The sequence below is a fragment of the Ascaphus truei genome, unplaced genomic scaffold (genome assembly GCF_040206685.1).
Source record: "Ascaphus truei isolate aAscTru1 unplaced genomic scaffold, aAscTru1.hap1 HAP1_SCAFFOLD_2589, whole genome shotgun sequence".
Lineage (NCBI taxonomy): Eukaryota > Metazoa > Chordata > Amphibia > Anura > Ascaphidae > Ascaphus > Ascaphus truei.
This window is the reverse complement of record NW_027455524.1, coordinates 582-24,322: the sequence shown is the minus strand read 5'-3', so window position 1 is coordinate 24,322 and position 23,741 is coordinate 582. Positions and strand designations below refer to the sequence as shown.

At 33.7% G+C, this 23,741-nt stretch overlaps 17 non-coding genes across 17 annotated transcripts; all 17 read left to right on the top strand.

Annotated features, from left to right (window-relative positions):
• Positions 1-189: 189 nt before the first annotated feature.
• TRNAL-CAG (transfer RNA leucine (anticodon CAG)) lies at positions 190-272 on the top strand. Its single transcript has one exon. It is a non-coding gene; the product is annotated as a tRNA-Leu (tRNA).
• A 1,224-nt stretch (positions 273-1,496) lies between these two features.
• On the top strand, positions 1,497-1,579 carry TRNAL-CAG (transfer RNA leucine (anticodon CAG)). The gene has a single exon. It is a non-coding gene; the product is annotated as a tRNA-Leu (tRNA).
• Positions 1,580-2,644: 1,065 nt separating this feature from the next.
• On the top strand, positions 2,645-2,727 carry TRNAL-CAG (transfer RNA leucine (anticodon CAG)). Its single transcript has one exon. It is a non-coding gene; the product is annotated as a tRNA-Leu (tRNA).
• A 1,065-nt stretch (positions 2,728-3,792) lies between these two features.
• Positions 3,793-3,875, top strand: TRNAL-CAG (transfer RNA leucine (anticodon CAG)). Its single transcript has one exon. It is a non-coding gene; the product is annotated as a tRNA-Leu (tRNA).
• Positions 3,876-4,940: 1,065 nt separating this feature from the next.
• TRNAL-CAG (transfer RNA leucine (anticodon CAG)) lies at positions 4,941-5,023 on the top strand. Its single transcript has one exon. It is a non-coding gene; the product is annotated as a tRNA-Leu (tRNA).
• A 1,703-nt stretch (positions 5,024-6,726) lies between these two features.
• TRNAL-CAG (transfer RNA leucine (anticodon CAG)) lies at positions 6,727-6,809 on the top strand. The gene has a single exon. It is a non-coding gene; the product is annotated as a tRNA-Leu (tRNA).
• A 1,065-nt stretch (positions 6,810-7,874) lies between these two features.
• Positions 7,875-7,957, top strand: TRNAL-CAG (transfer RNA leucine (anticodon CAG)). The gene has a single exon. It is a non-coding gene; the product is annotated as a tRNA-Leu (tRNA).
• Positions 7,958-9,182: 1,225 nt separating this feature from the next.
• On the top strand, positions 9,183-9,265 carry TRNAL-CAG (transfer RNA leucine (anticodon CAG)). Its single transcript has one exon. It is a non-coding gene; the product is annotated as a tRNA-Leu (tRNA).
• Positions 9,266-10,330: 1,065 nt separating this feature from the next.
• TRNAL-CAG (transfer RNA leucine (anticodon CAG)) lies at positions 10,331-10,413 on the top strand. The gene has a single exon. It is a non-coding gene; the product is annotated as a tRNA-Leu (tRNA).
• A 1,225-nt stretch (positions 10,414-11,638) lies between these two features.
• TRNAL-CAG (transfer RNA leucine (anticodon CAG)) lies at positions 11,639-11,721 on the top strand. Its single transcript has one exon. It is a non-coding gene; the product is annotated as a tRNA-Leu (tRNA).
• A 1,065-nt stretch (positions 11,722-12,786) lies between these two features.
• Positions 12,787-12,869, top strand: TRNAL-CAG (transfer RNA leucine (anticodon CAG)). Its single transcript has one exon. It is a non-coding gene; the product is annotated as a tRNA-Leu (tRNA).
• A 1,225-nt stretch (positions 12,870-14,094) lies between these two features.
• Positions 14,095-14,177, top strand: TRNAL-CAG (transfer RNA leucine (anticodon CAG)). The gene has a single exon. It is a non-coding gene; the product is annotated as a tRNA-Leu (tRNA).
• Positions 14,178-15,881: 1,704 nt separating this feature from the next.
• TRNAL-CAG (transfer RNA leucine (anticodon CAG)) lies at positions 15,882-15,964 on the top strand. Its single transcript has one exon. It is a non-coding gene; the product is annotated as a tRNA-Leu (tRNA).
• Positions 15,965-17,189: 1,225 nt separating this feature from the next.
• On the top strand, positions 17,190-17,272 carry TRNAL-CAG (transfer RNA leucine (anticodon CAG)). Its single transcript has one exon. It is a non-coding gene; the product is annotated as a tRNA-Leu (tRNA).
• A 1,704-nt stretch (positions 17,273-18,976) lies between these two features.
• TRNAL-CAG (transfer RNA leucine (anticodon CAG)) lies at positions 18,977-19,059 on the top strand. The gene has a single exon. It is a non-coding gene; the product is annotated as a tRNA-Leu (tRNA).
• A 1,704-nt stretch (positions 19,060-20,763) lies between these two features.
• On the top strand, positions 20,764-20,846 carry TRNAL-CAG (transfer RNA leucine (anticodon CAG)). The gene has a single exon. It is a non-coding gene; the product is annotated as a tRNA-Leu (tRNA).
• Positions 20,847-22,949: 2,103 nt separating this feature from the next.
• Positions 22,950-23,032, top strand: TRNAL-CAG (transfer RNA leucine (anticodon CAG)). The gene has a single exon. It is a non-coding gene; the product is annotated as a tRNA-Leu (tRNA).
• Positions 23,033-23,741: the final 709 nt, after the last annotated feature.

Below are 23,741 nucleotides of genomic sequence, written 5' to 3'. Positions count from 1 at the left end.
AATTAATATATCCAAATTGCTTTTGCTAACTAGACGCTTTTTCAGAGAACCATCCACATTCTGTGCCACACACTAACATGTCTTTTGCATATATATTTATCACATTATCACAACTATGTATGCTTGTTTCTCAATGCCTCATTGTGTTTGAAGCTCTGTGTGGAATATTATAAAACAAATTCCTCAGTTGTCAGGATGGCCGAGCGGTCTAAGGCGCTGCGTTCAGGTCGCAGTCTCCTCTGGAGGCGTGGGTTTGAATCCCACTTCTGACAAGCTTTGCTTCTTTTACAGTGTCAAAAGTTTCTATAACAGCAATAATCTATTTGTAGCTGTATTTAACCGATAACAGCAATTAACATAAAATATTTCCATTATAGTAACATGTACTGTTACCATTTTAACACATTAGCTGCCAGAATACCCTGCAATGCAATAGAGCAATGTGGGTAATGACCAATCTTGGTGTCTCCCTTTTGGAAAATATGTTGTTACATTTATGACACAGTATAAACTAAATGAGATTTTATTTTGCAACATAGATTTGCCATGTGGGAAAAAAGCAGAGATTTGCCTATCTAATGTGTTTTCGACATTGAAAATCAAACTTCTAGCATTTCTTTTCAAAATTACATATATTATCATGTTAACTCTGTCTATTGATATTACATTTTCTTCGCCCCATCCAAAGCAGAAATTCAGAAACCAGAAATGAGTGCCCAAAGTGTGTTTCAAAGCCCTGTGTTTTCTCATTGTTTGAACCTCTAACCTCAGTGGCTGTGTAAGATTTCCATTAGAATTTATAACTATTTTCTGCTTTTGGTTGACAGTTTCATTCATTAACAGGAGAAAAGGAAATATGAAATAAAAGAACTGAAGAATTAAAATTGTTTTAACCGTCTGCAGTTCATAGATAAACCTCATGGTGGCACTGTGGCTGTGTAAGATTTCCATTAGAATTTATAACTACTTTCTGCTTTTGGTTGACATTTTCATATTTTAACAGGAGAAAATGAAATAAGAAATAAAAGAACTGAAGAATTACATTTTTTTGAACAGTTCATAGATAAACCTCATGGTGGCACTGCTGCTTTACAAATCTCTAATGAAAGTGAACTGAAGAAACTTATTGCAATAAACACACCATACAGTTACTTCAGAACCTAGTGTTCATTTCACAACATGAATGAGGAAATAAATAAACAGTAAGTGGATACATTATTGATACTCTTTTATGAAAATAATCAATCAGATGAAATATATAGTACATTTAATCAGTGACATGGTGTAATAAATACATAATGTTAGACCATTAATATATCCAAATTGCTTTTGCTAACTAGACGCTTTTTCAGAGAACCATCCACATTCTGGGCCACACACTAAAATGTCTTTTGCATATATATTTATCACATTATCACCACTATGTATGCTTGTTTCTCAATGCCTCATTGTGTTTGAAGCTCTGTGTGGAATATTACAAAACAAATTCCTCAGTTGTCAGGATGGCCGAGCGGTCTAAGGCGCTGCGTTCAGGTCGCAGTCTCCTCTGGAGGCGTGGGTTCGAATCCCACTTCTGACAAGCTTTGCTTCTTTTACAGTGTCAAAAGTTTCTATAACAGCAATAATCTATTTGTAGCTGTATTTAACCGATAACAGCAATTAACATAAAATAGTTCCATTATAGTAACATGTACTGTTACCATTTTAACACATTAGCAGCCAGAATACCCTGCAATGTAATAGAGCAATGTGGGTAATGACCAATCTTGGTGTCTCCCTTTTGGAAAATATGTTGTTACATTTATGACACAGTATAAACTAAATGAGATTTTATTTTGCAACATAGATTTGCCATGTGGAAAAAAAGCAGAGATTTGCCTATCTAATGTGTTTTCGACATTGAAAATAAAACTTCTAGCATTTCTTTTCAAAATTACATATATTATCATGTTAACTCTGTCTATAGATATTACATTTTCTTCGCCCCATCCAAAGCAGAAATTCAGAAACCAGAAATGAGTGCCCAAAGTGTGTTTCAAAGCCCTGGGTTTTCTCATTGTTTGAACCTCCAACCTCAGTGGCTGTGTAAGATTTCCATTAGAATTTATAACTACTTTCTGCTTTTGGTTGACATTTTCATTCTTTAATAGGAGAAAATGAAATAAGAAATAAAAGAACTGAAGAATTACATTTTTTTGAACAGTTCATAGATAAACCTCATGGTGGCACTGCTGCTTTACAAATCTCTAATGAAAGTGAACTGAAGAAACTTATTGCAATAAACACACCATACAGTTACTTCAGAACCTAGTGTTCATTTCACAACATGAATGAGGAAATAAATAAACAGTAAGTGGATACATTATTGATACTCTTTTTATGAAAATAATCAATCAGATGAAATATATAGTACATTTAATCAGTGACATGGTGTAATAAATACATAATGTTAGACCATTAATATATCCAAATTGCTTTTGCTAACTAGACGCTTTTTCAGAGAACCATCCACATTCTGTGCCACACACTAACATGTCTTTTGCATATATATTTATCACATTATCACCACTATGTATGCTTGTTTCTCAATGCCTCATTGTGTTTGAAGCTCTGTGTGGAATATTACAAAACAAATTCCTCAGTTGTCAGGATGGCCGAGCGGTCTAAGGCGCTGCGTTCAGGTCGCAGTCTCCTCTGGAGGCGTGGGTTCGAATCCCACTTCTGACAAGCTTTGCTTCTTTTACAGTGTCAAAAGTTTCTATAACAGCAATAATCTATTTGTAGCTGTATTTAACCGATAACAGCCATTAACATAAAATAGTTCCATTATAGTAACATGTACTGTTACCATTTTAACACATTAGCTGCCAGAATACCCTGCAATGCAATAGAGCAATGTGGGTAATGACCAATCTTGGTGTCTCCCTTTTGGAAAATATGTTGTTACATTTATGACACAGTATAAACTAAATGAGATTTTATTTTGCAACATAGATTTGCCATGTGGAAAAAAAGCAGAGATTTGCCTATCTAATGTGTTTTCGACATTGAAAATAAAACTTCTAGCATTTCTTTTCAAAATTACATATATTATCATGTTAACTCTGTCTATAGATATTACATTTTCTTCGCCCCATCCAAAGCAGAAATTCAGAAACCAGAAATGAGTGCCCAAAGTGTGTTTCAAAGCCCTGGGTTTTCTCATTGTTTGAACCTCCAACCTCAGTGGCTGTGTAAGATTTCCATTAGAATTTATAACTACTTTCTGCTTTTGGTTGACATTTTCATTCTTTAACAGGAGAAAATGAAATAAGAAATAAAAGAACTGAAGAATTACATTTTTTTGAACAGTTCATAGATAAACCTCATGGTGGCACTGCTGCTTTACAAATCTCTAATGAAAGTGAACTGAAGAAACTTATTGCAATAAACACACCATACAGTTACTTCAGAACCTAGTGTTCATTTCACAACATGAATTAGGAAATAAATAAACAGTAAGTGGATACATTATTGATACACTTTTTATGAAAATAATCAATCAGATGAAAAATAAAGTACATTTAATCAAAGACATGATGTAATAAATACATAATGTTAGACAATTAATATATCCAAATTGCTTTTGCTAACTAGACGCTTTTTCAGAGAACCATCCACATTCTGTGCCACACACTAACATGTCTTTTGCATATATATTTATCACATTATCACAACTATGTATGCTTGTTTCTCAATGCCTCATTGTGTTTGAAGCTCTGTGTGGAATATTATAAAACAAATTCCTCAGTTGTCAGGATGGCCGAGCGGTCTAAGGCGCTGCGTTCAGGTCGCAGTCTCCTCTGGAGGCGTGGGTTCGAATCCCACTTCTGACAAGCTTTGCTTCTTTTACAGTGTCAAAAGTTTCTATAACAGCAATAATCTATTTGTAGCTGTATTTAACCGATAACAGCAATTAACATAAAATATTTCCATTATAGTAACATGTACTGTTACCATTTTAACACATTAGCTGCCAGAATACCCTGCAATGCAATAGAGCAATGTGGGTAATGACCAATCTTGGTGTCTCCCTTTTGGAAAATATGTTGTTACATTTATGACACAGTATAAACTAAATGAGATTTTATTTTGCAACATAGATTTGCCATGTGGAAAAAAAGCAGAGATTTGCCTATCTAATGTGTTTTCGACATTGAAAATAAAACTTCTAGCATTTCTTTTCAAAATTACATATATTATCATGTTAACTCTGTCTATAGATATTACATTTTCTTCGCCCCATCCAAAGCAGAAATTCAGAAACCAGAAATGAGTGCCCAAAGTGTGTTTCAAAGCCCTGGGTTTTCTCATTGTTTGAACCTCCAACCTCAGTGGCTGTGTAAGATTTCCATTAGAATTTATAACTACTTTCTGCTTTTGGTTGACATTTTCATTCTTTAACAGGAGAAAATGAAATAAGAAATAAAAGAACTGAAGAATTACATTTTTTTGAACAGTTCATAGATTAACCTCATGGTGGCACTGCTGCTTTACAAATCTCTAATGAAAGTGAACTGAAGAAACTTATTGCAATAAACACACCATACAGTTACTTCAGAACCTAGTGTTCATTTCACAACATGAATGAGGAAATAAATAAACAGTAAGTGGATACATTATTGATACACTTTTTATGAAAATAATCAATCAGATGAAAAATAAAGTACATTTAATCAAAGACATGATGTAATAAATACATAATGTTAGACAATTAATATATCCAAATTGCTTTTGCTAACTAGACGCTTTTTCAGAGAACCATCCACATTCTGTGCCACACACTAACATGTCTTTTGCATATATATTTATCACATTATCACAACTATGTATGCTTGTTTCTCAATGCCTCATTGTGTTTGAAGCTCTGTGTGGAATATTATAAAACAAATTCCTCAGTTGTCAGGATGGCCGAGCGGTCTAAGGCGCTGCGTTCAGGTCGCAGTCTCCTCTGGAGGCGTGGGTTCGAATCCCACTTCTGACAAGCTTTGCTTCTTTTACAGTGTCAAAAGTTTCTATAACAGCAATAATCTATTTGTAGCTGTATTTAACCGATAACAGCAATTAACATAAAATATTTCCATTATAGTAACATGTACTGTTACCATTTTAACACATTAGCTGCCAGAATACCCTGCAATGCAATAGAGCAATGTGGGTAATGACCAATCTTGGTGTCTCCCTTTTGGAAAATATGTTGTTACATTTATGACACAGTATAAACTAAATGAGATTTTATTTTTCAACATAGATTTGCCATGTGGAAAAAAAGCAGAGATTTGCCTATCTAATGTGTTTTCGACATTGAAAATCAAACTTCTAGCATTTCTTTTCAAAATTACATATATTATCATGTTAACTCTGTCTATAGATATTACATTTTCTTCGCCCCATCCAAAGCAGAAATTCAGAAACCAGAAATGAGTGCCCAAAGTGTGTTTCAAAGCCCTGGGTTTTCTCATTGTTTGAACCTCCAACCTCAGTGGCTGTGTAAGATTTCCATTAGAATTTATAACTACTTTCTATTTAACCGATAACAGCAATTAACATAAAATATTTCCATTATAGTAACATGTACTGTTACCATTTTAACACATTAGCTGCCAGAATACCCTGCAATGCAATAGAGCAATGTGGGTAATGACCAATCTTGGTGTCTCCCTTTTGGAAAATATGTTGTTACATTTATGACACAGTATAAACTAAATGAGATTTTATTTTGCAACATAGATTTGCCATGTGGGAAAAAAGCAGAGATATGCCTATCTAATGTGTTTTCGACATTGAAAATCAAACTTCTAGCATTTCTTTTCAAAATTACATATATTATCATGTTAACTCTGTCTATTGATATTACATTTTCTTCGCCCCATCCAAAGCAGAAATTCAGAAACCAGAAATGAGTGCCCAAAGTGTGTTTCAAAGCCCTGTGTTTTCTCATTGTTTGAACCTCCAACCTCAGTGGCTGTGTAAGATTTCCATTAGAATTTATAACTATTTTCTGCTTTTGGTTGACAGTTTCATTCATTAACAGGAGAAAAGGAAATATGAAATAAAAGAACTGAAGAATTAAAATTGTTTTAACCGTCTGCAGTTCATAGATAAACCTCATGGTGGCACTGTGGCTGTGTAAGATTTCCATTAGAATTTATAACTACTTTCTGCTTTTGGTTGACATTTTCATATTTTAACAGGAGAAAATGAAATAAGAAATAAAAGAACTGAAGAATTACATTTTTTTGAACAGTTCATAGATAAACCTCATGGTGGCACTGCTGCTTTACAAATCTCTAATGAAAGTGAACTGAAGAAACTTATTGCAATAAACACACCATACAGTTACTTCAGAACCTAGTGTTCATTTCACAACATGAATGAGGAAATAAATAAACAGTAAGTGGATACATTATTGATACTCTTTTATGAAAATAATCAATCAGATGAAATATATAGTACATTTAATCAGTGACATGGTGTAATAAATACATAATGTTAGACCATTAATATATCCAAATTGCTTTTGCTAACTAGACGCTTTTTCAGAGAACCATCCACATTCTGTGCCACACACTAACATGTCTTTTGCATATATATTTATCACATTATCACAACTATGTATGCTTGTTTCTCAATGCCTCATTGTGTTTGAAGCTCTGTGTGGAATATTATAAAACAAATTCCTCAGTTGTCAGGATGGCCGAGCGGTCTAAGGCGCTGCGTTCAGGTCGCAGTCTCCTCTGGAGGCGTGGGTTCGAATCCCACTTCTGACAAGCTTTGCTTCTTTTACAGTGTCAAAAGTTTCTATAACAGCAATAATCTATTTGTAGCTGTATTTAACCGATAACAGCAATTAACATAAAATATTTCCATTATAGTAACATGTACTGTTACCATTTTAACACATTAGCTGCCAGAATACCCTGCAATGCAATAGAGCAATGTGGGTAATGACCAATCTTGGTGTCTCCCTTTTGGAAAATATGTTGTTACATTTATGACACAGTATAAACTAAATGAGATTTTATTTTGCAACATAGATTTGCCATGTGGAAAAAAAGCAGAGATTTGCCTATCTAATGTGTTTTCGACATTGAAAATAAAACTTCTAGCATTTCTTTTCAAAATTACATATATTATCATGTTAACTCTGTCTATAGATATTACATTTTCTTCGCCCCATCCAAAGCAGAAATTCAGAAACCAGAAATGAGTGCCCAAAGTGTGTTTCAAAGCCCTGGGTTTTCTCATTGTTTGAACCTCCAACCTCAGTGGCTGTGTAAGATTTCCATTAGAATTTATAACTACTTTCTGCTTTTGGTTGACATTTTCATTCTTTAACAGGAGAAAATGAAATAAGAAATAAAAGAACTGAAGAATTACATTTTTTTGAACAGTTCATAGATTAACCTCATGGTGGCACTGCTGCTTTACAAATCTCTAATGAAAGTGAACTGAAGAAACTTATTGCAATAAACACACCATACAGTTACTTCAGAACCTAGTGTTCATTTCACAACATGAATTAGGAAATAAATAAACAGTAAGTGGATACATTATTGATACACTTTTTATGAAAATAATCAATCAGATGAAAAATAAAGTACATTTAATCAAAGACATGATGTAATAAATACATAATGTTAGACAATTAATATATCCAAATTGCTTTTGCTAACTAGACGCTTTTTCAGAGAACCATCCACATTCTGTGCCACACACTAACATGTCTTTTGCATATATATTTATCACATTATCACAACTATGTATGCTTGTTTCTCAATGCCTCATTGTGTTTGAAGCTCTGTGTGGAATATTATAAAACAAATTCCTCAGTTGTCAGGATGGCCGAGCGGTCTAAGGCGCTGCGTTCAGGTCGCAGTCTCCTCTGGAGGCGTGGGTTCGAATCCCACTTCTGACAAGCTTTGCTTCTTTTACAGTGTCAAAAGTTTCTATAACAGCAATAATCTATTTGTAGCTGTATTTAACCGATAACAGCAATTAACATAAAATATTTCCATTATAGTAACATGTACTGTTACCATTTTAACACATTAGCTGCCAGAATACCCTGCAATGCAATAGAGCAATGTGGGTAATGACCAATCTTGGTGTCTCCCTTTTGGAAAATATGTTGTTACATTTATGACACAGTATAAACTAAATGAGATTTTATTTTGCAACATAGATTTGCCATGTGGGAAAAAAGCAGAGATTTGCCTATCTAATGTGTTTTCGACATTGAAAATCAAACTTCTAGCATTTCTTTTCAAAATTACATATATTATCATGTTAACTCTGTCTATTGATATTACATTTTCTTCGCCCCATCCAAAGCAGAAATTCAGAAACCAGAAATGAGTGCCCAAAGTGTGTTTCAAAGCCCTGTGTTTTCTCATTGTTTGAACCTCCAACCTCAGTGGCTGTGTAAGATTTCCATTAGAATTTATAACTATTTTCTGCTTTTGGTTGACAGTTTCATTCATTAACAGGAGAAAAGGAAATATGAAATAAAAGAACTGAAGAATTAAAATTGTTTTAACCGTCTGCAGTTCATAGATAAACCTCATGGTGGCACTGTGGCTGTGTAAGATTTCCATTAGAATTTATAACTACTTTCTGCTTTTGGTTGACATTTTCATTCTTTAACAGGAGAAAATGAAATAAGAAATAAAAGAACTGAAGAATTACATTTTTTTGAACAGTTCATAGATAAACCTCATGGTGGCACTGCTGCTTTACAAATCTCTAATGAAAGTGAACTGAAGAAACTTATTGCAATAAACACACCATACAGTTACTTCAGAACCTAGTGTTCATTTCACAACATGAATTAGGAAATAAATAAACAGTAAGTGGATACATTATTGATACACTTTTTATGAAAATAATCAATCAGATGAAAAATAAAGTACATTTAATCAAAGACATGATGTAATAAATACATAATGTTAGACAATTAATATATCCAAATTGCTTTTGCTAACTAGACGCTTTTTCAGAGAACCATCCACATTCTGTGCCACACACTAACATGTCTTTTGCATATATATTTATCACATTATCACAACTATGTATGCTTGTTTCTCAATGCCTCATTGTGTTTGAAGCTCTGTGTGGAATATTATAAAACAAATTCCTCAGTTGTCAGGATGGCCGAGCGGTCTAAGGCGCTGCGTTCAGGTCGCAGTCTCCTCTGGAGGCGTGGGTTCGAATCCCACTTCTGACAAGCTTTGCTTCTTTTACAGTGTCAAAAGTTTCTATAACAGCAATAATCTATTTGTAGCTGTATTTAACCGATAACAGCAATTAACATAAAATATTTCCATTATAGTAACATGTACTGTTACCATTTTAACACATTAGCTGCCAGAATACCCTGCAATGCAATAGAGCAATGTGGGTAATGACCAATCTTGGTGTCTCCCTTTTGGAAAATATGTTGTTACATTTATGACACAGTATAAACTAAATGAGATTTTATTTTGCAACATAGATTTGCCATGTGGAAAAAAAGCAGAGATTTGCCTATCTAATGTGTTTTCGACATTGAAAATAAAACTTCTAGCATTTCTTTTCAAAATTACATATATTATCATGTTAACTCTGTCTATAGATATTACATTTTCTTCGCCCCATCCAAAGCAGAAATTCAGAAACCAGAAATGAGTGCCCAAAGTGTGTTTCAAAGCCCTGGGTTTTCTCATTGTTTGAACCTCCAACCTCAGTGGCTGTGTAAGATTTCCATTAGAATTTATAACTACTTTCTGCTTTTGGTTGACATTTTCATTCTTTAACAGGAGAAAATGAAATAAGAAATAAAAGAACTGAAGAATTACATTTTTTTGAACAGTTCATAGATTAACCTCATGGTGGCACTGCTGCTTTACAAATCTCTAATGAAAGTGAACTGAAGAAACTTATTGCAATAAACACACCATACAGTTACTTCAGAACCTAGTGTTCATTTCACAACATGAATTAGGAAATAAATAAACAGTAAGTGGATACATTATTGATACACTTTTTATGAAAATAATCAATCAGATGAAAAATAAAGTACATTTAATCAAAGACATGATGTAATAAATACATAATGTTAGACAATTAATATATCCAAATTGCTTTTGCTAACTAGACGCTTTTTCAGAGAACCATCCACATTCTGTGCCACACACTAACATGTCTTTTGCATATATATTTATCACATTATCACAACTATGTATGCTTGTTTCTCAATGCCTCATTGTGTTTGAAGCTCTGTGTGGAATATTATAAAACAAATTCCTCAGTTGTCAGGATGGCCGAGCGGTCTAAGGCGCTGCGTTCAGGTCGCAGTCTCCTCTGGAGGCGTGGGTTCGAATCCCACTTCTGACAAGCTTTGCTTCTTTTACAGTGTCAAAAGTTTCTATAACAGCAATAATCTATTTGTAGCTGTATTTAACCGATAACAGCAATTAACATAAAATATTTCCATTATAGTAACATGTACTGTTACCATTTTAACACATTAGCTGCCAGAATACCCTGCAATGCAATAGAGCAATGTGGGTAATGACCAATCTTGGTGTCTCCCTTTTGGAAAATATGTTGTTACATTTATGACACAGTATAAACTAAATGAGATTTTATTTTGCAACATAGATTTGCCATGTGGGAAAAAAGCAGAGATTTGCCTATCTAATGTGTTTTCGACATTGAAAATCAAACTTCTAGCATTTCTTTTCAAAATTACATATATTATCATGTTAACTCTGTCTATTGATATTACATTTTCTTCGCCCCATCCAAAGCAGAAATTCAGAAACCAGAAATGAGTGCCCAAAGTGTGTTTCAAAGCCCTGTGTTTTCTCATTGTTTGAACCTCCAACCTCAGTGGCTGTGTAAGATTTCCATTAGAATTTATAACTATTTTCTGCTTTTGGTTGACAGTTTCATTCATTAACAGGAGAAAAGGAAATATGAAATAAAAGAACTGAAGAATTAAAATTGTTTTAACCGTCTGCAGTTCATAGATAAACCTCATGGTGGCACTGTGGCTGTGTAAGATTTCCATTAGAATTTATAACTACTTTCTGCTTTTGGTTGACATTTTCATTCTTTAACAGGAGAAAATGAAATAAGAAATAAAAGAACTGAAGAATTACATTTTTTTGAACAGTTCATAGATAAACCTCATGGTGGCACTGCTGCTTTACAAATCTCTAATGAAAGTGAACTGAAGAAACTTATTGCAATAAACACACCATACAGTTACTTCAGAACCTAGTGTTCATTTCACAACATGAATTAGGAAATAAATAAACAGTAAGTGGATACATTATTGATACACTTTTTATGAAAATAATCAATCAGATGAAAAATAAAGTACATTTAATCAAAGACATGATGTAATAAATACATAATGTTAGACAATTAATATATCCAAATTGCTTTTGCTAACTAGACGCTTTTTCAGAGAACCATCCACATTCTGTGCCACACACTAACATGTCTTTTGCATATATATTTATCACATTATCACAACTATGTATGCTTGTTTCTCAATGCCTCATTGTGTTTGAAGCTCTGTGTGGAATATTATAAAACAAATTCCTCAGTTGTCAGGATGGCCGAGCGGTCTAAGGCGCTGCGTTCAGGTCGCAGTCTCCTCTGGAGGCGTGGGTTCGAATCCCACTTCTGACAAGCTTTGCTTCTTTTACAGTGTCAAAAGTTTCTATAACAGCAATAATCTATTTGTAGCTGTATTTAACCGATAACAGCAATTAACATAAAATATTTCCATTATAGTAACATGTACTGTTACCATTTTAACACATTAGCTGCCAGAATACCCTGCAATGCAATAGAGCAATGTGGGTAATGACCAATCTTGGTGTCTCCCTTTTGGAAAATATGTTGTTACATTTATGACACAGTATAAACTAAATGAGATTTTATTTTGCAACATAGATTTGCCATGTGGAAAAAAAGCAGAGATTTGCCTATCTAATGTGTTTTCGACATTGAAAATAAAACTTCTAGCATTTCTTTTCAAAATTACATATATTATCATGTTAACTCTGTCTATAGATATTACATTTTCTTCGCCCCATCCAAAGCAGAAATTCAGAAACCAGAAATGAGTGCCCAAAGTGTGTTTCAAAGCCCTGGGTTTTCTCATTGTTTGAACCTCCAACCTCAGTGGCTGTGTAAGATTTCCATTAGAATTTATAACTACTTTCTGCTTTTGGTTGACATTTTCATTCTTTAACAGGAGAAAATGAAATAAGAAATAAAAGAACTGAAGAATTACATTTTTTTGAACAGTTCATAGATTAACCTCATGGTGGCACTGCTGCTTTACAAATCTCTAATGAAAGTGAACTGAAGAAACTTATTGCAATAAACACACCATACAGTTACTTCAGAACCTAGTGTTCATTTCACAACATGAATTAGGAAATAAATAAACAGTAAGTGGATACATTATTGATACACTTTTTATGAAAATAATCAATCAGATGAAAAATAAAGTACATTTAATCAAAGACATGATGTAATAAATACATAATGTTAGACAATTAATATATCCAAATTGCTTTTGCTAACTAGACGCTTTTTCAGAGAACCATCCACATTCTGTGCCACACACTAACATGTCTTTTGCATATATATTTATCACATTATCACAACTATGTATGCTTGTTTCTCAATGCCTCATTGTGTTTGAAGCTCTGTGTGGAATATTATAAAACAAATTCCTCAGTTGTCAGGATGGCCGAGCGGTCTAAGGCGCTGCGTTCAGGTCGCAGTCTCCTCTGGAGGCGTGGGTTCGAATCCCACTTCTGACAAGCTTTGCTTCTTTTACAGTGTCAAAAGTTTCTATAACAGCAATAATCTATTTGTAGCTGTATTTAACCGATAACAGCAATTAACATAAAATATTTCCATTATAGTAACATGTACTGTTACCATTTTAACACATTAGCTGCCAGAATACCCTGCAATGCAATAGAGCAATGTGGGTAATGACCAATCTTGGTGTCTCCCTTTTGGAAAATATGTTGTTACATTTATGACACAGTATAAACTAAATGAGATTTTATTTTGCAACATAGATTTGCCATGTGGGAAAAAAGCAGAGATTTGCCTATCTAATGTGTTTTCGACATTGAAAATCAAACTTCTAGCATTTCTTTTCAAAATTACATATATTATCATGTTAACTCTGTCTATTGATATTACATTTTCTTCGCCCCATCCAAAGCAGAAATTCAGAAACCAGAAATGAGTGCCCAAAGTGTGTTTCAAAGCCCTGTGTTTTCTCATTGTTTGAACCTCCAACCTCAGTGGCTGTGTAAGATTTCCATTAGAATTTATAACTATTTTCTGCTTTTGGTTGACAGTTTCATTCATTAACAGGAGAAAAGGAAATATGAAATAAAAGAACTGAAGAATTAAAATTGTTTTAACCGTCTGCAGTTCATAGATAAACCTCATGGTGGCACTGTGGCTGTGTAAGATTTCCATTAGAATTTATAACTACTTTCTGCTTTTGGTTGACATTTTCATTCTTTAACAGGAGAAAATGAAATAAGAAATAAAAGAACTGAAGAATTACATTTTTTTGAACAGTTCATAGATAAACCTCATGGTGGCACTGCTGCTTTACAAATCTCTAATGAAAGTGAACTGAAGAAACTTATTGCAATAAACACACCATACAGTTACTTCAGAACCTAGTGTTCATTTCACAACATGAATTAGGAAATAAATAAACAGTAAGTGGATACATTATTGATACACTTTTTATGAAAATAATCAATCAGATGAAAAATAAAGTACATTTAATCAAAGACATGATGTAATAAATACATAATGTTAGACAATTAATATATCCAAATTGCTTTTGCTAACTAGACGCTTTTTCAGAGAACCATCCACATTCTGTGCCACACACTAACATGTCTTTTGCATATATATTTATCACATTATCACAACTATGTATGCTTGTTTCTCAATGCCTCATTGTGTTTGAAGCTCTGTGTGGAATATTATAAAACAAATTCCTCAGTTGTCAGGATGGCCGAGCGGTCTAAGGCGCTGCGTTCAGGTCGCAGTCTCCTCTGGAGGCGTGGGTTCGAATCCCACTTCTGACAAGCTTTGCTTCTTTTACAGTGTCAAAAGTTTCTATAACAGCAATAATCTATTTGTAGCTGTATTTAACCGATAACAGCAATTAACATAAAATATTTCCATTATAGTAACATGTACTGTTACCATTTTAACACATTAGCTGCCAGAATACCCTGCAATGCAATAGAGCAATGTGGGTAATGACCAATCTTGGTGTCTCCCTTTTGGAAAATATGTTGTTACATTTATGACACAGTATAAACTAAATGAGATTTTATTTTGCAACATAGATTTGCCATGTGGAAAAAAAGCAGAGATTTGCCTATCTAATGTGTTTTCGACATTGAAAATAAAACTTCTAGCATTTCTTTTCAAAATTACATATATTATCATGTTAACTCTGTCTATAGATATTACATTTTCTTCGCCCCATCCAAAGCAGAAATTCAGAAACCAGAAATGAGTGCCCAAAGTGTGTTTCAAAGCCCTGGGTTTTCTCATTGTTTGAACCTCCAACCTCAGTGGCTGTGTAAGATTTCCATTAGAATTTATAACTACTTTCTATTTAACCGATAACAGCAATTAACATAAAATATTTCCATTATAGTAACATGTACTGTTACCATTTTAACACATTAGCTGCCAGAATACCCTGCAATGCAATAGAGCAATGTGGGTAATGACCAATCTTGGTGTCTCCCTTTTGGAAAATATGTTGTTACATTTATGACACAGTATAAACTAAATGAGATTTTATTTTGCAACATAGATTTGCCATGTGGGAAAAAAGCAGAGATATGCCTATCTAATGTGTTTTCGACATTGAAAATCAAACTTCTAGCATTTCTTTTCAAAATTACATATATTATCATGTTAACTCTGTCTATTGATATTACATTTTCTTCGCCCCATCCAAAGCAGAAATTCAGAAACCAGAAATGAGTGCCCAAAGTGTGTTTCAAAGCCCTGTGTTTTCTCATTGTTTGAACCTCCAACCTCAGTGGCTGTGTAAGATTTCCATTAGAATTTATAACTATTTTCTGCTTTTGGTTGACAGTTTCATTCATTAACAGGAGAAAAGGAAATATGAAATAAAAGAACTGAAGAATTAAAATTGTTTTAACCGTCTGCAGTTCATAGATAAACCTCATGGTGGCACTGTGGCTGTGTAAGATTTCCATTAGAATTTATAACTACTTTCTGCTTTTGGTTGACATTTTCATATTTTAACAGGAGAAAATGAAATAAGAAATAAAAGAACTGAAGAATTACATTTTTTTGAACAGTTCATAGATAAACCTCATGGTGGCACTGCTGCTTTACAAATCTCTAATGAAAGTGAACTGAAGAAACTTATTGCAATAAACACACCATACAGTTACTTCAGAACCTAGTGTTCATTTCACAACATGAATTAGGAAATAAATAAACAGTAAGTGGATACATTATTGATACACTTTTTATGAAAATAATCAATCAGATGAAAAATAAAGTACATTTAATCAAAGACATGATGTAATAAATACATAATGTTAGACAATTAATATATCCAAATTGCTTTTGCTAACTAGACGCTTTTTCAGAGAACCATCCACATTCTGTGCCACACACTAACATGTCTTTTGCATATATATTTATCACATTATCACAACTATGTATGCTTGTTTCTCAATGCCTCATTGTGTTTGAAGCTCTGTGTGGAATATTATAAAACAAATTCCTCAGTTGTCAGGATGGCCGAGCGGTCTAAGGCGCTGCGTTCAGGTCGCAGTCTCCTCTGGAGGCGTGGGTTCGAATCCCACTTCTGACAAGCTTTGCTTCTTTTACAGTGTCAAAAGTTTCTATAACAGCAATAATCTATTTGTAGCTGTATTTAACCGATAACAGCAATTAACATAAAATATTTCCATTATAGTAACATGTACTGTTACCATTTTAACACATTAGCTGCCAGAATACCCTGCAATGCAATAGAGCAATGTGGGTAATGACCAATCTTGGTGTCTCCCTTTTGGAAAATATGTTGTTACATTTATGACACAGTATAAACTAAATGAGATTTTATTTTGCAACATAGATTTGCCATGTGGGAAAAAAGCAGAGATTTGCCTATCTAATGTGTTTTCGACATTGAAAATCAAACTTCTAGCATTTCTTTTCAAAATTACATATATTATCATGTTAACTCTGTCTATTGATATTACATTTTCTTCGCCCCATCCAAAGCAGAAATTCAGAAACCAGAAATGAGTGCCCAAAGTGTGTTTCAAAGCCCTGTGTTTTCTCATTGTTTGAACCTCCAACCTCAGTGGCTGTGTAAGATTTCCATTAGAATTTATAACTATTTTCTGCTTTTGGTTGACAGTTTCATTCATTAACAGGAGAAAAGGAAATATGAAATAAAAGAACTGAAGAATTAAAATTGTTTTAACCGTCTGCAGTTCATAGATAAACCTCATGGTGGCACTGTGGCTGTGTAAGATTTCCATTAGAATTTATAACTACTTTCTGCTTTTGGTTGACATTTTCATTCTTTAACAGGAGAAAATGAAATAAGAAATAAAAGAACTGAAGAATTACATTTTTTTGAACAGTTCATAGATAAACCTCATGGTGGCACTGCTGCTTTACAAATCTCTAATGAAAGTGAACTGAAGAAACTTATTGCAATAAACACACCATACAGTTACTTCAGAACCTAGTGTTCATTTCACAACATGAATTAGGAAATAAATAAACAGTAAGTGGATACATTATTGATACACTTTTTATGAAAATAATCAATCAGATGAAAAATAAAGTACATTTAATCAAAGACATGATGTAATAAATACATAATGTTAGACAATTAATATATCCAAATTGCTTTTGCTAACTAGACGCTTTTTCAGAGAACCATCCACATTCTGTGCCACACACTAACATGTCTTTTGCATATATATTTATCACATTATCACAACTATGTATGCTTGTTTCTCAATGCCTCATTGTGTTTGAAGCTCTGTGTGGAATATTACAAAACAAATTCCTCAGTTGTCAGGATGGCCGAGCGGTCTAAGGCGCTGCGTTCAGGTCGCAGTCTCCTCTGGAGGCGTGGGTTCGAATCCCACTTCTGACAAGCTTTGCTTCTTTTACAGTGTCAAAAGTTTCTATAACAGCAATAATCTATTTGTAGCTGTATTTAACCGATAACAGCAATTAACATAAAATATTTCCATTATAGTAACATGTACTGTTACCATTTTAACACATTAGCTGCCAGAATACCCTGCAATGCAATAGAGCAATGTGGGTAATGACCAATCTTGGTGTCTCCCTTTTGGAAAATATGTTGTTACATTTATGACACAGTATAAACTAAATGAGATTTTATTTTGCAACATAGATTTGCCATGTGGAAAAAAAGCAGAGATTTGCCTATCTAATGTGTTTTCGACATTGAAAATAAAACTTCTAGCATTTCTTTTCAAAATTACATATATTATCATGTTAACTCTGTCTATAGATATTACATTTTCTTCGCCCCATCCAAAGCAGAAATTCAGAAACCAGAAATGAGTGCCCAAAGTGTGTTTCAAAGCCCTGGGTTTTCTCATTGTTTGAACCTCCAACCTCAGTGGCTGTGTAAGATTTCCATTAGAATTTATAACTACTTTCTATTTAACCGATAACAGCAATTAACATAAAATATTTCCATTATAGTAACATGTACTGTTACCATTTTAACACATTAGCTGCCAGAATACCCTGCAATGCAATAGAGCAATGTGGGTAATGACCAATCTTGGTGTCTCCCTTTTGGAAAATATGTTGTTACATTTATGACACAGTATAAACTAAATGAGATTTTATTTTGCAACATAGATTTGCCATGTGGGAAAAAAGCAGAGATATGCCTATCTAATGTGTTTTCGACATTGAAAATCAAACTTCTAGCATTTCTTTTCAAAATTACATATATTATCATGTTAACTCTGTCTATTGATATTACATTTTCTTCGCCCCATCCAAAGCAGAAATTCAGAAACCAGAAATGAGTGCCCAAAGTGTGTTTCAAAGCCCTGTGTTTTCTCATTGTTTGAACCTCCAACCTCAGTGGCTGTGTAAGATTTCCATTAGAATTTATAACTATTTTCTGCTTTTGGTTGACAGTTTCATTCATTAACAGGAGAAAAGGAAATATGAAATAAAAGAACTGAAGAATTAAAATTGTTTTAACCGTCTGCAGTTCATAGATAAACCTCATGGTGGCACTGTGGCTGTGTAAGATTTCCATTAGAATTTATAACTACTTTCTGCTTTTGGTTGACATTTTCATATTTTAACAGGAGAAAATGAAATAAGAAATAAAAGAACTGAAGAATTACATTTTTTTGAACAGTTCATAGATAAACCTCATGGTGGCACTGCTGCTTTACAAATCTCTAATGAAAGTGAACTGAAGAAACTTATTGCAATAAACACACCATACAGTTACTTCAGAACCTAGTGTTCATTTCACAACATGAATTAGGAAATAAATAAACAGTAAGTGGATACATTATTGATACACTTTTTATGAAAATAATCAATCAGATGAAAAATAAAGTACATTTAATCAAAGACATGATGTAATAAATACATAATGTTAGACAATTAATATATCCAAATTGCTTTTGCTAACTAGACGCTTTTTCAGAGAACCATCCACATTCTGTGCCACACACTAACATGTCTTTTGCATATATATTTATCACATTATCACAACTATGTATGCTTGTTTCTCAATGCCTCATTGTGTTTGAAGCTCTGTGTGGAATATTATAAAACAAATTCCTCAGTTGTCAGGATGGCCGAGCGGTCTAAGGCGCTGCGTTCAGGTCGCAGTCTCCTCTGGAGGCGTGGGTTCGAATCCCACTTCTGACAAGCTTTGCTTCTTTTACAGTGTCAAAAGTTTCTATAACAGCAATAATCTATTTGTAGCTGTATTTAACCGATAACAGCAATTAACATAAAATATTTCCATTATAGTAACATGTACTGTTACCATTTTAACACATTAGCTGCCAGAATACCCTGCAATGCAATAGAGCAATGTGGGTAATGACCAATCTTGGTGTCTCCCTTTTGGAAAATATGTTGTTACATTTATGACACAGTATAAACTAAATGAGATTTTATTTTGCAACATAGATTTGCCATGTGGAAAAAAAGCAGAGATTTGCCTATCTAATGTGTTTTCGACATTGAAAATAAAACTTCTAGCATTTCTTTTCAAAATTACATATATTATCATGTTAACTCTGTCTATAGATATTACATTTTCTTCGCCCCATCCAAAGCAGAAATTCAGAAACCAGAAATGAGTGCCCAAAGTGTGTTTCAAAGCCCTGGGTTTTCTCATTGTTTGAACCTCCAACCTCAGTGGCTGTGTAAGATTTCCATTAGAATTTATAACTACTTTCTATTTAACCGATAACAGCAATTAACATAAAATATTTCCATTATAGTAACATGTACTGTTACCATTTTAACACATTAGCTGCCAGAATACCCTGCAATGCAATAGAGCAATGTGGGTAATGACCAATCTTGGTGTCTCCCTTTTGGAAAATATGTTGTTACATTTATGACACAGTATAAACTAAATGAGATTTTATTTTGCAACATAGATTTGCCATGTGGGAAAAAAGCAGAGATATGCCTATCTAATGTGTTTTCGACATTGAAAATCAAACTTCTAGCATTTCTTTTCAAAATTACATATATTATCATGTTAACTCTGTCTATTGATATTACATTTTCTTCGCCCCATCCAAAGCAGAAATTCAGAAACCAGAAATGAGTGCCCAAAGTGTGTTTCAAAGCCCTGTGTTTTCTCATTGTTTGAACCTCCAACCTCAGTGGCTGTGTAAGATTTCCATTAGAATTTATAACTATTTTCTGCTTTTGGTTGACAGTTTCATTCATTAACAGGAGAAAAGGAAATATGAAATAAAAGAACTGAAGAATTAAAATTGTTTTAACCGTCTGCAGTTCATAGATAAACCTCATGGTGGCACTGTGGCTGTGTAAGATTTCCATTAGAATTTATAACTACTTTCTGCTTTTGGTTGACATTTTCATTCTTTAACAGGAGAAAATGAAATAAGAAATAAAAGAACTGAAGAATTACATTTTTTTGAACAGTTCATAGATAAACCTCATGGTGGCACTGCTGCTTTACAAATCTCTAATGAAAGTGAACTGAAGAAACTTATTGCAATAAACACACCATACAGTTACTTCAGAACCTAGTGTTCATTTCACAACATGAATTAGGAAATAAATAAACAGTAAGTGGATACATTATTGATACACTTTTTATGAAAATAATCAATCAGATGGAAAATAAAGTACATTTAATAAAAGACATGATGTAATAAATACATAATGTTAGACAATTAATATATCCAAATTGCTTTTGCTAACTAGACGCTTTTTCAGAGAACCATCCACATTCTGTGCCACACACTAACATGTCTTTTGCATATATATTTATCACATTATCACAACTATGTATGCTTGTTTCTCAATGCCTCATTGTGTTTGAAGCTCTGTGTGGAATATTATAAAACAAATTCCTCAGTTGTCAGGATGGCCGAGCGGTCTAAGGCGCTGCGTTCAGTTCGCAGTCTCCTCTGGAGGCGTGGGTTCGAATCCCACTTCTGACAAGCTTTGCTTCTTTTACAGTGTCAAAAGTTTCTATAACAGCAATAATCTATTTGTAGCTGTATTTAACCGATAACAGCAATTAACATAAAATATTTCCATTATAGTAACATGTACTGTTACCATTTTAACACATTAGCTGCCAGAATACCCTGCAATGCAATAGAGCAATGTGGGTAATGACCAATCTTGGTGTCTCCCTTTTGGAAAATATGTTGTTACATTTACTGCACCGACACACTTTATTCGAGCAAATACCCAGTATGTACCTGGCAGATACCTGGAATGCGCCGCTCCTCACCTCTGACAAGCCCCGTTGCATTTGCCTTCCCAGCCTGGGTTCATGCCTGGCTGACGGGCGGCTGATCTGTTAAATGATAATGATTAGGATTTAATAGGCTGCAATGCTTCGCGTGTCTACCAGATGGCATAAATTCATGAATTGTAATGCAGTATATATATATATACTGTGCAGTATTGCAGCCAGTGGGAATAAAATGCTTCAATCCCTGCTTGGGAAATAACCCAATGTACTCGGGCAGAAAACAGTCACAAACCTCAATACACCCGGGTATACCCGAATTCGTGGGACTAGCCGAGCTCGAATAAAGTGTGTCGCCAGTGTATGACACAGTATAAACTAAATGAGATTTTATTTTGCAACATAGATTTGCCATGTGGAAAAAAAGCAGAGATTTGCCTATCTAATGTGTTTTCGACATTGAAAATAAAACTTCTAGCATTTCTTTTCAAAATTACATATATTATCATGTTAACTCTGTCTATAGATATTACATTTTCTTCGCCCCATCCAAAGCAGAAATTCAGAAACCAGAAATGAGTGCCCAAAGTGTGTTTCAAAGCCCTGGGTTTTCTCATTGTTTGAACCTCCAACCTCAGTGGCTGTGTAAGATTTCCATTAGAATTTATAACTACTTTCTATTTAACCGATAACAGCAATTAACATAAAATATTTCCATTATAGTAACATGTACTGTTACCATTTTAACACATTAGCTGCCAGAATACCCTGCAATGCAATAGAGCAATGTGGGTAATGACCAATCTTGGTGTCTCCCTTTTGGAAAATATGTTGTTACATTTATGACACAGTATAAACTAAATGAGATTTTATTTTGCAACATAGATTTGCCATGTGGGAAAAAAGCAGAGATATGCCTATCTAATGTGTTTTCGACATTGAAAATCAAACTTCTAGCATTTCTTTTCAAAATTACATATATTATCATGTTAACTCTGTCTATTGATATTACATTTTCTTCGCCCCATCCAAAGCAGAAATTCAGAAACCAGAAATGAGTGCCCAAAGTGTGTTTCAAAGCCCTGTGTTTTCTCATTGTTTGAACCTCCAACCTCAGTGGCTGTGTAAGATTTCCATTAGAATTTATAACTATTTTCTGCTTTTGGTTGACAGTTTCATTCATTAACAGGAGAAAAGGAAATATGAAATAAAAGAACTGAAGAATTAAAATTGTTTTAACCGTCTGCAGTTCATAGATAAACCTCATGGTGGCACTGTGGCTGTGTAAGATTTCCATTAGAATTTATAACTACTTTCTGCTTTTGGTTGACATTTTCATTCTTTAACAGGAGAAAATGAAATAAGAAATAAAAGAACTGAAGAATTACATTTTTTTGAACAGTTCATAGATAAACCTCATGGTGGCACTGCTGCTTTACAAATCTCTAATGAAAGTGAACTGAAGAAACTTATTGCAATAAACACACCATACAGTTACTTCAGAACCTAGTGTTCATTTCACAACATGAATTAGGAAATAAATAAACAGTAAGTGGATACATTATTGATACACTTTTTATGAAAATAATCAATCAGATGGAAAATAAAGTACATTTAATAAAAGACATGATGTAATAAATACATAATGTTAGACAATTAATATATCCAAATTGCTTTTGCTAACTAGACGCTTTTTCAGAGAACCATCCACATTCTGTGCCACACACTAACATGTCTTTTGCATATATATTTATCACATTATCACAACTATGTATGCTTGTTTCTCAATGCCTCATTGTGTTTGAAGCTCTGTGTGGAATATTACAAAACAAATTCCTCAGTTGTCAGGATGGCCGAGCGGTCTAAGGCGCTGCGTTCAGGTCGCAGTCTCCTCTGGAGGCGTGGGTTCGAATCCCACTTCTGACAAGCTTTGCTTCTTTTACAGTGTCAAAAGTTTCTATAACAGCAATAATCTATTTGTAGCTGTATTTAACCGATAACCGCAATTAACATAAAATAGTTCCATTATAGTAACATGAACTGTTACCATTTTAACACATTAGCTGCCAGAATACCCTGCAATGCAATAGAGCAATGTGGGTAATGACCAATCTTGGTGTCTCCCTTTTGGAAAATATGTTGTTACATTTATGACACAGTATAAACTAAATGAGATTTTATTTTGCAACATAGATTTGCCATGTGGAAAAAAAGCAGAGATTTGCCTATCTAATGTGTTTTCGACATTGAAAATAAAACTTCTAGCATTTCTTTTCAAAATTACATATATTATCATGTTAACTCTGTCTATTGATATTACATTTTCTTCGCCCCATCCAAAGCAGAAATTCAGAAACCAGAAATGAGTGCCCAAAGTGTGTTTCAAAGCCCTGTGTTTTCTCATTGTTTGAACCTCCAACCTCAGTGGCTGTGTAAGATTTCCATTAGAATTTATAACTATTTTCTGCTTTTGGTTGACAGTTTCATTCATTAACAGGAGAAAAGGAAATATGAAATAAAAGAACTGAAGAATTAAAATTGTTTTAACCGTCTGCAGTTCATAGATAAACCTCATGGTGGCACTGTGGCTGTGTAAGATTTCCATTAGAATTTATAACTACTTTCTGCTTTTGGT